At 45.0% G+C, this 10301-nt stretch overlaps 1 non-coding gene across 1 annotated transcript; it reads right to left on the reverse strand.

Moving 5' to 3' along the window:
• Positions 1–9046: 9046 nt before the first annotated feature.
• Positions 9047–9153, reverse strand: LOC136531112 (small nucleolar RNA R71). Its single transcript, XR_010777962.1, has one exon. It is a non-coding gene; the product is annotated as a small nucleolar RNA R71 (small nucleolar RNA).
• Positions 9154–10301: the final 1148 nt, after the last annotated feature.

A 10301-nucleotide genomic window follows, 5' to 3' on the forward strand; every position in this document is an offset into this window, starting at 1 on the left:
GCGCAGCCACCGGCAGCCGTTGCCGCCATCATCCGCCGGCCATTGGGCCACTGTTCGTGTGGCCGTGCCAACTCGGGCAGCCTTGGGCCGAGCCAAGCTGTCCCCTGGGTGCGCGTGGCCCTGCTGATGCTCCACCACCACTCCACCGCCGCCGATGAGCCTCCTTCGGCCGGCAACGACAAGTCTGGCATGCTCCTCTGCTGTAAATTCCGACCAGGGGCCTCGAGCTCAAATTTGACAAAGTGGAAGGGTCTAACTGCGAAGTCTGTGACTCAAATGAATAGTGCCGATAAGGACCTATGTGTAGTAAATTTACTAAATCTTTGGAAATTCGTAGTAATTCATAGGAAATTCATAAAATAGCAAATGAGGACTTTTTGGAATCCTTGTGAAATTATCTATGCATTAGATCTATACTATGGCATGTTTTAGTTTCAATATTTTGCAATAAAAATATATTTGTGTAGTAAGGTTGTAATGCTAGTTGAATTTGTTGTTTTTCATAACTGTAGATCTAGGGCTCCAAATGAAGTGAAATTTTTGTGGCATGCTACTCATGTGATAGTTGATGTGTGGTAAAAATGTCATGAGTATTGGATGAAGTATGAGTGAGTTATTGGTTTATCTTGCTCTCACATGATTTCTTGCTTTAGCAACTTGTCTTTTTCATAGAGGTTGCTATACATATTCAAATGGAGTGAAATTTGTACAGTAGACTATTGAGAGGATATGTGAGCCACTGAATTTATTGTATACTTTTGGTATATGTTCATTAAGTCACCTTGTTATCTAAAATAAATTAAGAAATGCATTAAAAGAATTTATTTGGTCATGGACACTAGGTTTTCTGGTGTTCTTTAGTCATGTGTGAAATGTTCGTAAAGTTGGTTTTGCCCAATTATGAATTTGCAACATAAGTTAATAATTATTTTCTTGCCGATGTGGTTTATGGACAGATCTGGGAACTTAGCAAAGTTCTTCATGACAATGTGCTTTGTTGTGAAACTTGTTTATACAAAAGTTGTAGATAATTTATGTATCTAGCTGCTGTTAAAATTTGGTATCATTTGGCCGAGTAGTGTTTGAGTTTCAACTGTTTAAAGTTAGAATACAGGAATTGTTGCTCTCTATTTTGTATGAACCAGTTTCTGTAAAGGTATAATTTTGACCTACTTAACTTGGGAATCATGCTGTGATGGTTATAAATGAAATGTATATAATTTCATAAGCTTTCCAAAATGTCTTCTTGCAAGTCAATTGGATTTGTGTAACTCCAGTTATAGCTAAATCTTGTAGCTGTTGTTTGCATGTCCAGAAATTAGCAGATTCCAATTATAGTGTTTGCTTGTTTATTGTTAAGTGTGACTTATGCCTTGAATGATGACTGAGTTAGAGCACCTGAGATCTTGGGAAACTTGTGTCATGCTTGGTGTGGTCGTCTTCTTTGCCATCTTAGCATGATAGATTGTGTGATGTTTAAGTTAAGCATCGCAAAGTACTTAAGTGTGTTAGTGTAAACTATGCTTGTCTTGCTTGCTATTTTGTGATGCGTCTCATGGTACTATTCTTCATATTTATGCACTTGTATATTGCATCTCATCTAGGTACGCTAGATGCACCACATGAAGAATGCGATGTTGGAGCCAAACCCGAAGATTTGGTTTGGTGGATATATCCCGAAGATGGAAGGACTAAGCAAGTGCTAGGACCCGAGATGTCACTAGGACGGTGCAAGCTAACTGAACTGACTTGTGTCGGATCCCAGGCAAGCCCTAGAGCATATTAAGCCTCCTAATTTCTGAAATGCAGTTAAAGTATTATTGTTACATATATATATTGTTGCATTAAGTTTAGGTGTTGGATGCAAACACTTGTTGCATTGGTTATCCAATCCTTGTCCAGATATTGATACCCTGAATCCTATGTAGCTCAGGATCGTGTAGTGCTTAGCCCTGCTTAAACGCGGTAGAAGTCAGGTGATTTCCTGTCACCTGCGAGATATAGGGGCATACATATGGCATGGTTGGCTATATTTGCTATCGTGGAAAAGAACCTGTCTTAATTTGAAATGAAGACCGGGCGGAGGCTTGCCGGTTTGTAGTGACTCCATCTGTGTCGCTTAAGGACTGAATCTTGGAGCCTTTCCTGTTCATGTTGAACGCATGCCTCTCTCTTAGTTGGCCATGTCCGAAGACCGATCGCGAAGCCAAGTAGCTCAACTCAGGCCGAGAGTCGATAAGTATAAAGTACGCCTCGGAAGGGAGCTGTAGGCATGAGTCCAAGGGCAGGTGATTTAAAAGTCCTGATCGTCCTGGCAGAAGGGTAATCCCTGAGAGCGCTGGCGCTGATCGAACCCGCGAATTTGGTTCCTAAGTTGTACCAAAGGTGACCCATGGCTACCCTTGCAAAGTATGCCAGGGTGAGAGTTAGGAATACCCCCTCATCTGAGTTGTAATTCGATTCGAGTCGCTGTCTCTCCCGGTTAGTGAGAACTTGACGGGCTTATCTCCAAAGTAGATACACTAAATAACATAATGGTTCAGAAATGATGATATGATGATGACAGCCTTATTATACCTGCTATGGTTAATATTGATTGGTCCTAATAAGTGAGTGCTCTAGTACAGGTGCTAATCTAGTGAACAGGTAAATGTTGATAAACTTGATTCTAAGTTTAAATTGGGCACTATATTCATAAGCTCTTTTATGCAACTGTGTCAAGCTAGCCCACCTCATAAGCCTTGCATGATCCTTGGTGTCCTTTATTTCTGGTTTGACGGGTAAGTCTAGCTGAGTACATTCTCATACTCAGGGTTTATCCCACCATGTTGCAGGTGAAGTTCTCGGCCTGTAAAGATGGTGGCTAACCGCCGGTGGCTTGGTGATTCTATAGTTACTTCTCATCTATATGCTTTTGTCGGATGATGTCACTTATGCTAGCAATATATTTGGAACATATATTAATGTAATCTTTTGAAAGCTATGTTGTTTTCACTAATTGGTTTTGAAACCCAAACTTGTACTTTTAATTGTGAACCCATTTGTAATATTATTTCCATTGCAACCCTGTGTATGTGATGTGTATTTGCTTAATCACATGATCTTGGTTGTGATGTTGATTTACCGAGGTCTTTTGGGACACTCGGCGGACTACCGGGTTTATATGAGTGAAAGTATGTGTGTGTCAACATGTTAGCGGGGACAACCGTACTTGATCTTGTATAAATTGGGCGATTCTGTTACAACAGCGGAGACAGTGACATCTCAGTGGAAGCTCTTGAAGTTCTCCCATGCTGCCTTGCATCTGTCGATGATGGTGTCCGGACGCGGTGGACTGTCATCGGGCTAAGGAGCTACCTCAATGTTGATGTTGTCGAGCACATGCTTGACCTCGGCAACCATGCCATCAAGTTTCCCCCTCTGGGTTCTAGCCTCTAGCTGCAAATTGAACTGCGCCCTAGTCCTTTGGCAGTATTCTACAAGCACCAAGAAGACCTATCAAGCAAAGAAGTCACTTCTGCAACAACTCCAACCGTGAACTACTCACCTTTTAGCTCCTCAGCTAGTTTCTCTGCTCGCCCAGATGCCTACTTCTCCTCCTCTTGAAGTTGACCAATGACTTGACGCAACTGATCAAGCTCTATGTCTTGCTCTACAAACATAACGATCGTCAGCAACAATAAGACTGCTCGGCAATGTAAAGCAAATTCGCCGATCCGCCATACCTTTCCTCCGCTCAGAGATGTTTCTTAGCTGCCCGGAAACACTCATTAGCAACTTGGAGATGGTGGCCAGCTGCTCGGATAGGATGCCCTTCTGGTACTCTAGGTCCTTGGCATTGGACTCAGCAAGATCCCGCTCATGCTAGGCCCTCTGTACATTCTTCTCCATCAGCTTCACCGCATCTTTCATCTTCACATTCTCCTTAGCAAGGGCTCCATCCTCTTGATCAGTTGCTGCCGGTGTAGTTCATGCTATGCCCTGCAAAAGCACTAAGACCATGAAGAACTCCAATCTCCAATGTCAAAGACGGACATTGCCGATGCAATAGTAACCTTGATCTACTTCATGGGTATGGAAAGGGTGGACTCTAGCCTCCTAACCTCCCTAGTGGTGTCCTCCTCTTCCACGACCACCACTTCATCCCCCCGCTTATAGAGGATCCAGATAGCTTGAGGTCGTGATTCCTCATGCTCAATCTCCTCCACCTCATCCTCTTCCTTCATAGCTGGTGGCACCATCTAGGGGCTCAATGGCCGCATAGCGCATCCAACCACGCCCTCTGATGTCTTAGGGAGTGTCGCCTGCTCTTTCGGCACCACCAACCTCCTTGCCCTAGACTCTGGCACGATGTTGGCAGCTCTACCTTCCACCTCCAAAGATTCAGTGGCTCCCACCATCGCTCCTAGCATCTCCATCGCATCAGTTGCCATCATCGTCAACCATTCTCCATCACCAACTCCATCAGCAGCGGCGGTTGACTCCTCCGCAGGCCACTGAGCACCCGGGGACTCCTAGACAGGCTCTACCGGCATTGCCTCTGCACTAGGACCAACCCTTGGCTGCTCGCCAGTCTAGATGGATGGATTCAGATCTGCCATACACCTCGCTCTGCATCAGATTAGCTCATCAATCACTACAACTATAAGGATCCAACAGCAAAATGAATCCAATGCAAGGGTACTTACCCGTCGGCCTCCTGGTACATGGTTCTGAACTGGCGCTGCCTCCCCAAGCACCCAGGCATGGCTCTAGGGTCAACTAGCGTGCCCTAGGCTAGAGGTCTTGCGGCCCCCACCATTGGCTTCTCCTCCGACCGTTGCTTAGGGACTCCCTCCCCTCCTTTTGACTACACCTCTATGTGCGTGTTGCACGGTGGCGCCTCAGTGCCCGGAGGAGGAGCTGCTAGAGCCCCATCGTCGTCCGACCATTCGAACATCGCTACACTCTACATCTACATGGTCTAACCGCTGCCAAGTGAGATGTCGCCCGGCTTGGGGGGAGCTGCACCCGCCATCTTCCTCTTCTTCTAGGCTGGCTCATCGGTCACTGCCCTTTTCCCCCAAACCTTCTCCAACACTCAGGGGGGACTCATCTTCCAACCAGCACCTTTGCCTTTGGACTTTGATGAGGCGCTGATGGCACCTTCATACGGCTAAGTGGTTGGTCGGGCGTCCACTGCCTTCATCCAATTGCTCCTCAGCATGCCCAAGAAGTACGTAGCTCATTCCTACAAATGGATCTTTCCACAAGTGAATCAATTTACTGCTCAGCACCGATATAGGATAAAAAGCATCAACAACAATAGTTGAGATTTTACCTGAGGAGGTGGGTTCCTACAGTTGAAGGCTCTCATCTGCCCTAGCACGCTGAACGGCGCATTTAGAGCAAATAGTTTGGTTGGTCAGCATACCATAGCCTCCTTCGATAGCCTCTCCGTCCTTTCTCGGGTGCCGTTAGTGTCCCCCTTGAAGTCAAAACCCATGTGGGCCCTCTCCTTGCAGGGTTGGATGCGACACATTATGAAGCTCGCCGCCACCAGTGCGTCATTCATCTTTACACCCTTTATCAGGCCGAGGAGCTCCCTCACCTAATCCATATCAGCACTGCTCGGCTTCTCCAACCAGCTCCTCTGGTTCTCCGAAATGTGGTTGACGTCGCAGCAGATGGTAGGATGACTCTGCTTCATGTAGAACCACTTGGTGTTCCACCTATTGATCAAGGTGTTCAGTGGCACAGTGATGTACTCACCAGCCATCCCATCATGGAGTTGCAGATACACGCCACCGACCACTCTAGAACCGCTGCTGCCCTTCTTCTTCAGCCAGAACAGTTGTCGAAAGAGGTTGAGGTGGGGAAGAATTCTGAGATACGCCTCACAGAAATCGATAAAAATGGAGATGTGCAAGATGGTGTTGGATGCAGATTGCACAGATTCACTCCCTAGAACTCCAATAGGATTCTACAAGAAAGGATGAACAGGAAATCCTAATCCGCGCCAGAAATAATCTTCAAATACTATGACTTTGTCAGTATGCGGCATCGGGTAGGGCGCACCGTTGGCCGAATGCCATCTAGCGGTGACACGGTCAGGGAGAATGCCTGCCTCCACCATCTCGTTGAGCTCTACCTCCCCCATGAGTGACGGCACCCATTCCTTATCATGGCTTGATCTGGCGGCCACCTTCTTCGGGTTACCAACTCTCATCTTCAGCGCCATCTCTTAGATTTGGTTTGGGATTGCCAGTGGAAGCGCGTGTGAATGTGAATCAGGAAGCAGGAGGGCCAAGGAGGAAGATGAAGTGGCGAAGTGGCGAAGTGGGAAAGGTGGGAGTGTGGGGTGTGGCGGCACGGTTATAAAGCACCCTCCCCATTTTCGCATTCAAGGGTTTTTGGGAAACCGCTCCATGATTTGCGCCTCTCCGAATTCTCCAAAGCGGCGTGGTGGGCCGTTACCTGGGCTTCCGTGCAACTGCAGCCCATATCACCCACTTTTCGCCGCAACTTGTTACTGCACACCAAATATTCGCTGACTTCTCTGCAATACCATTAAGGCTTAGTAACCACTACTGTACAGCCATTACTCTGATTTTTTCTCCAAGATTTCCACTTGTGGCTCGGGGACTGCGTCATCACTATGACTTGGTCCCTCACCATACTAGGGACTTTCTTCTATTTACTGTTGTTTCTGACCCTAACACCACATGACCACATCACCTACTATCAGGCTTGGGGACTAAGTGGGCACACTTCACCTTGCGGTGAATGTGTTTTTCTCATTTCAAGGCTCTGCCCGGGGACTGGTTGCCTGCTCGGCTAGTCTTTTACTTTTATTCTACTTTGGATCCTGGCACCATGTGACTACATCACCTACTGTCAGGCTTGGGGACTAAGTGGGCACACTTCACCTCACGGTGAGTGTGTTTGCTTTAATCTAGAAGACTCTACGCCTCCTAAAGTTGAAGAAGTCCATCTCTCTTTCTCGTGGTCGGACTTTAAGTGGGCACACTTGGTCCACTGTGAGGAAATTTTCAATTTCAAACTTGAGCTCCTTACATCCTTATGGCAAGCCTTACTTGGGATACACTGCTCGGCGATGGTTCACAACTGCTCATCAACTCATCATGGTAGTCAAACCATGAGTCTGACTGCTCGGCTTTGTTCACACCTGCTCGGACAAGCTCAAGACAGCGTTGCACAGCGGATACAAGGCGCTCGGGGACTAGCTGTGGGGGTATGACCCTGGATACCCATGGCAAACTACATTGGCTATGCTCCTAGGGGTTGTCTAGCCCACAAGACAAAGCCTTATGGAGCTCGGCGCTGCTCGGCGTGCCTCGCAAGACACCAGGAAGATATTCTAAAGATACTACGAGATATGTTAGGATACGTTCGATCCCATGATTCCTGTAATTTGTTATTACTTTCTGGTTATCTCCCAGATCTAACCAACTTGTAACCCTACCCCTATACTATATAAGGCGGGCAGGGACCCCCCTCAAAACACATGCAACATCATATGAAGCCAATACAATCCAACAGACCACAGGAGTAGGGTATTACGTCATGCTGACGGCCCAATCCTATCTAACTATTGTGTCTCTGTTGCCTTCTTGTTCTCGATTACACGCATCTCTGCCGATCAATCTACATTCATGGGATACCCCTCGGAGGACTGCCGATGATATCCTGTCGACAAGTAGGCTTTATCCATAAAACTATCAAGGTGGATTGATTCATCAAATTTAATCAGGATTATCCACAACGTAAATAGCACCAGAAGGTTCTAGAGGACTCCACACCGAAGATGACAATGAGGGACCTCCAGGTGGGGCCAGCCAGCACTACCTACAGGCCGACTAGTCCCATGGCCCACCTGTCAGCCTCCATCTTCGCACGTCGGTTCTTTACCGCCTTAACGATTGCATCTCCACCGTTCTTTCAAGTCAGTTTGATCCGAGGGTCTAGAATAGATGCTACGGCCTATATATACTAGTTCATACCCCCTCCCTCAGCCATAATTGCATAAGTCAAGATCAGATCAGAAATTATGGTTTTTAGAGAGAAGAGAATAGAGCTCCAATTCATCAAGTTCTACTACATTTTTTAGTATCTATTTCTATCTCTAGATTACTATCAATGCCTTACATTTATCATTTATTTGTCATTTGACTTAACCCTGTTAAAGCATGAGAGTTGATGATCTTATCATAAGTATACATATTTGTCAATATCTCTAGCCACCCCACCATTCCACCCTATGGTAAAATATAAATAACGATGCCTGGTATACTCCCGGGTGAAATGCTACAATGGTATATTATCTATGCGCTTGCGGATACTTAATATATATAAATTTACAAGTGTTCTCAATAATTACTAACAACGCATTTCTGGCATCATTGCTAGGGATGACAACTTAGTAAAGAGTGATGCTAAGAAGTGCCAACAAGCATTTCTGGCACCATTGCCGGGGAGGGGCACAAAGCTAAGAGAATTGATCAAATAAATACTTATTGATGAAATCATAACTAGCACCTCTGCTTTAGCAGGCTTACTCTTGTTTGCCTTTGTTCATATCTTATACAAGGTATTGTAGGATTGGTTCTGATCCATCAACAAATTACATCAATCACAATCAGACCAATCAAGAGGCAGTTCAACACCAGTTTCAGAAGCTATGGCTGAAAAGACTCTGCACGAATTCTCTACTCCAAGCTCGGAGAACATCCACACTGGACCAACACTCGAAACCAATAACCTTGAGTTTGAGCTCCAGCCAAGCCTCATCAACATGGTGCAAGCTACCCCATTCAACGGAAAGGCACATGAAGATGCTAGTGCAAATCTTCAAAATTTTCTAGAGATTAGAAGCACAATTGTCATCAAGGACGTCGCTCAAGATATTATACTACTCCTCTTATTTCCATTCTCGTTAGTGGGAAGGGTGAAGCAGTGGTTCTACGCTGACAAAGATGATATCAATACATGGGCAAAATGTTCGAAGGCCTTCCTAGCAAAGTTTTTCCACATCGGCAAGACCAATGCCTTAAGAGGAAAGATTTCTAACTTCCAACAGCAAAAAGAAGAAAGCATTCCAGAGGCATGGGAATGTTTCCAGGAATACATTTTAGATTGTCCTCATCATGTAATGGAAGATTGGTTGCTCATGCAAACTTTTACCATGGATTAACTCAAAAAGCTCATGAACAACTCGATGCTACTGCTGGAGGATCATTTATGTCACTCACCCTTGGAAAAGCTAAAACTCTCATGGAGAAGATAGCCTCTAATCAAGGTTGTTCTCAATGCAACATCTAGACATGTAATAAGAGCGAAGAAGCACCAGAAGAGGTGTGTGAACTGTCCAGTCATCTAAGATGGACGTCTTGTTGAATTGGCTCAAACAGTGAGCCAATTACAAGAAAGATTGTCAGACCATACAAGACGCCTTTAATTCCCAAAACATATGTGGATAATATTTGGGGGTTGATTTCCTTGAATATCAAGAAGACACAAGTATTGTCATCAACAATTCTACTCCACAACAACAGACACAAGGATGGAATCAACAACAACAATGCTCAAATTCCCAAGGTAAGCATCCTTGAGAGACTTTATCTTAGAACAAGTTAGGATTAATGAGAATATTTCTAAAAAGCTTGCTTTTAATGATAAGGTCCTAGAAAACATAAACACTAAAATGGATAGTTTTTCTTCTTCCATAAAAGACCAACTTAGTTATAATAAAAAGCTGGAGTCACAAATAGCTCTGTTGGCCACTGCGCTACCTTTTGCCACTAACCTTGAAAAAGTCAATGCCATAACCATAAGAGGTGGCAATTCTACTCGTAATCCACCATATCCAACAAGGACAGGTAAGACACCGGCAGTAGTACAAGAGGAGAAGAAGGACGATGAAGTTGAAGAAATTGAGCCCCAAGAACAAGAAATGATGCAAGATTTTCATGACACCAACCTCCTACCATTTCCATGTAGAAATCAAAAAGCTAAAATGGATGAGCAGTTTGGTAAGTTTATAGAGGTAATTCAAAAGTTATATATCAATATTCCACTGTTAGATGCCATATGCAAAGTATCTTAGAGACATTGTAAACAACAAGAGACCACTGCCCACCACTGAAGTAATCAAACTAACGGAGGAGTGTAGTGCGGCCATCCTGAATACATCACCTATGAAGACGAAGGATCCAAGATGCCCACTATCGATTGTTCGATCGGAAACCAGAATTTTGAGCATGCACTATGCGACCTTGGCGCCAGCGTTAATGTCATGCCCA

Source organism: Miscanthus floridulus, unplaced genomic scaffold, assembly GCF_019320115.1.
Source record: "Miscanthus floridulus cultivar M001 unplaced genomic scaffold, ASM1932011v1 fs_278_3, whole genome shotgun sequence".
NCBI classification, from domain to species: domain Eukaryota; kingdom Viridiplantae; phylum Streptophyta; class Magnoliopsida; order Poales; family Poaceae; genus Miscanthus; species Miscanthus floridulus.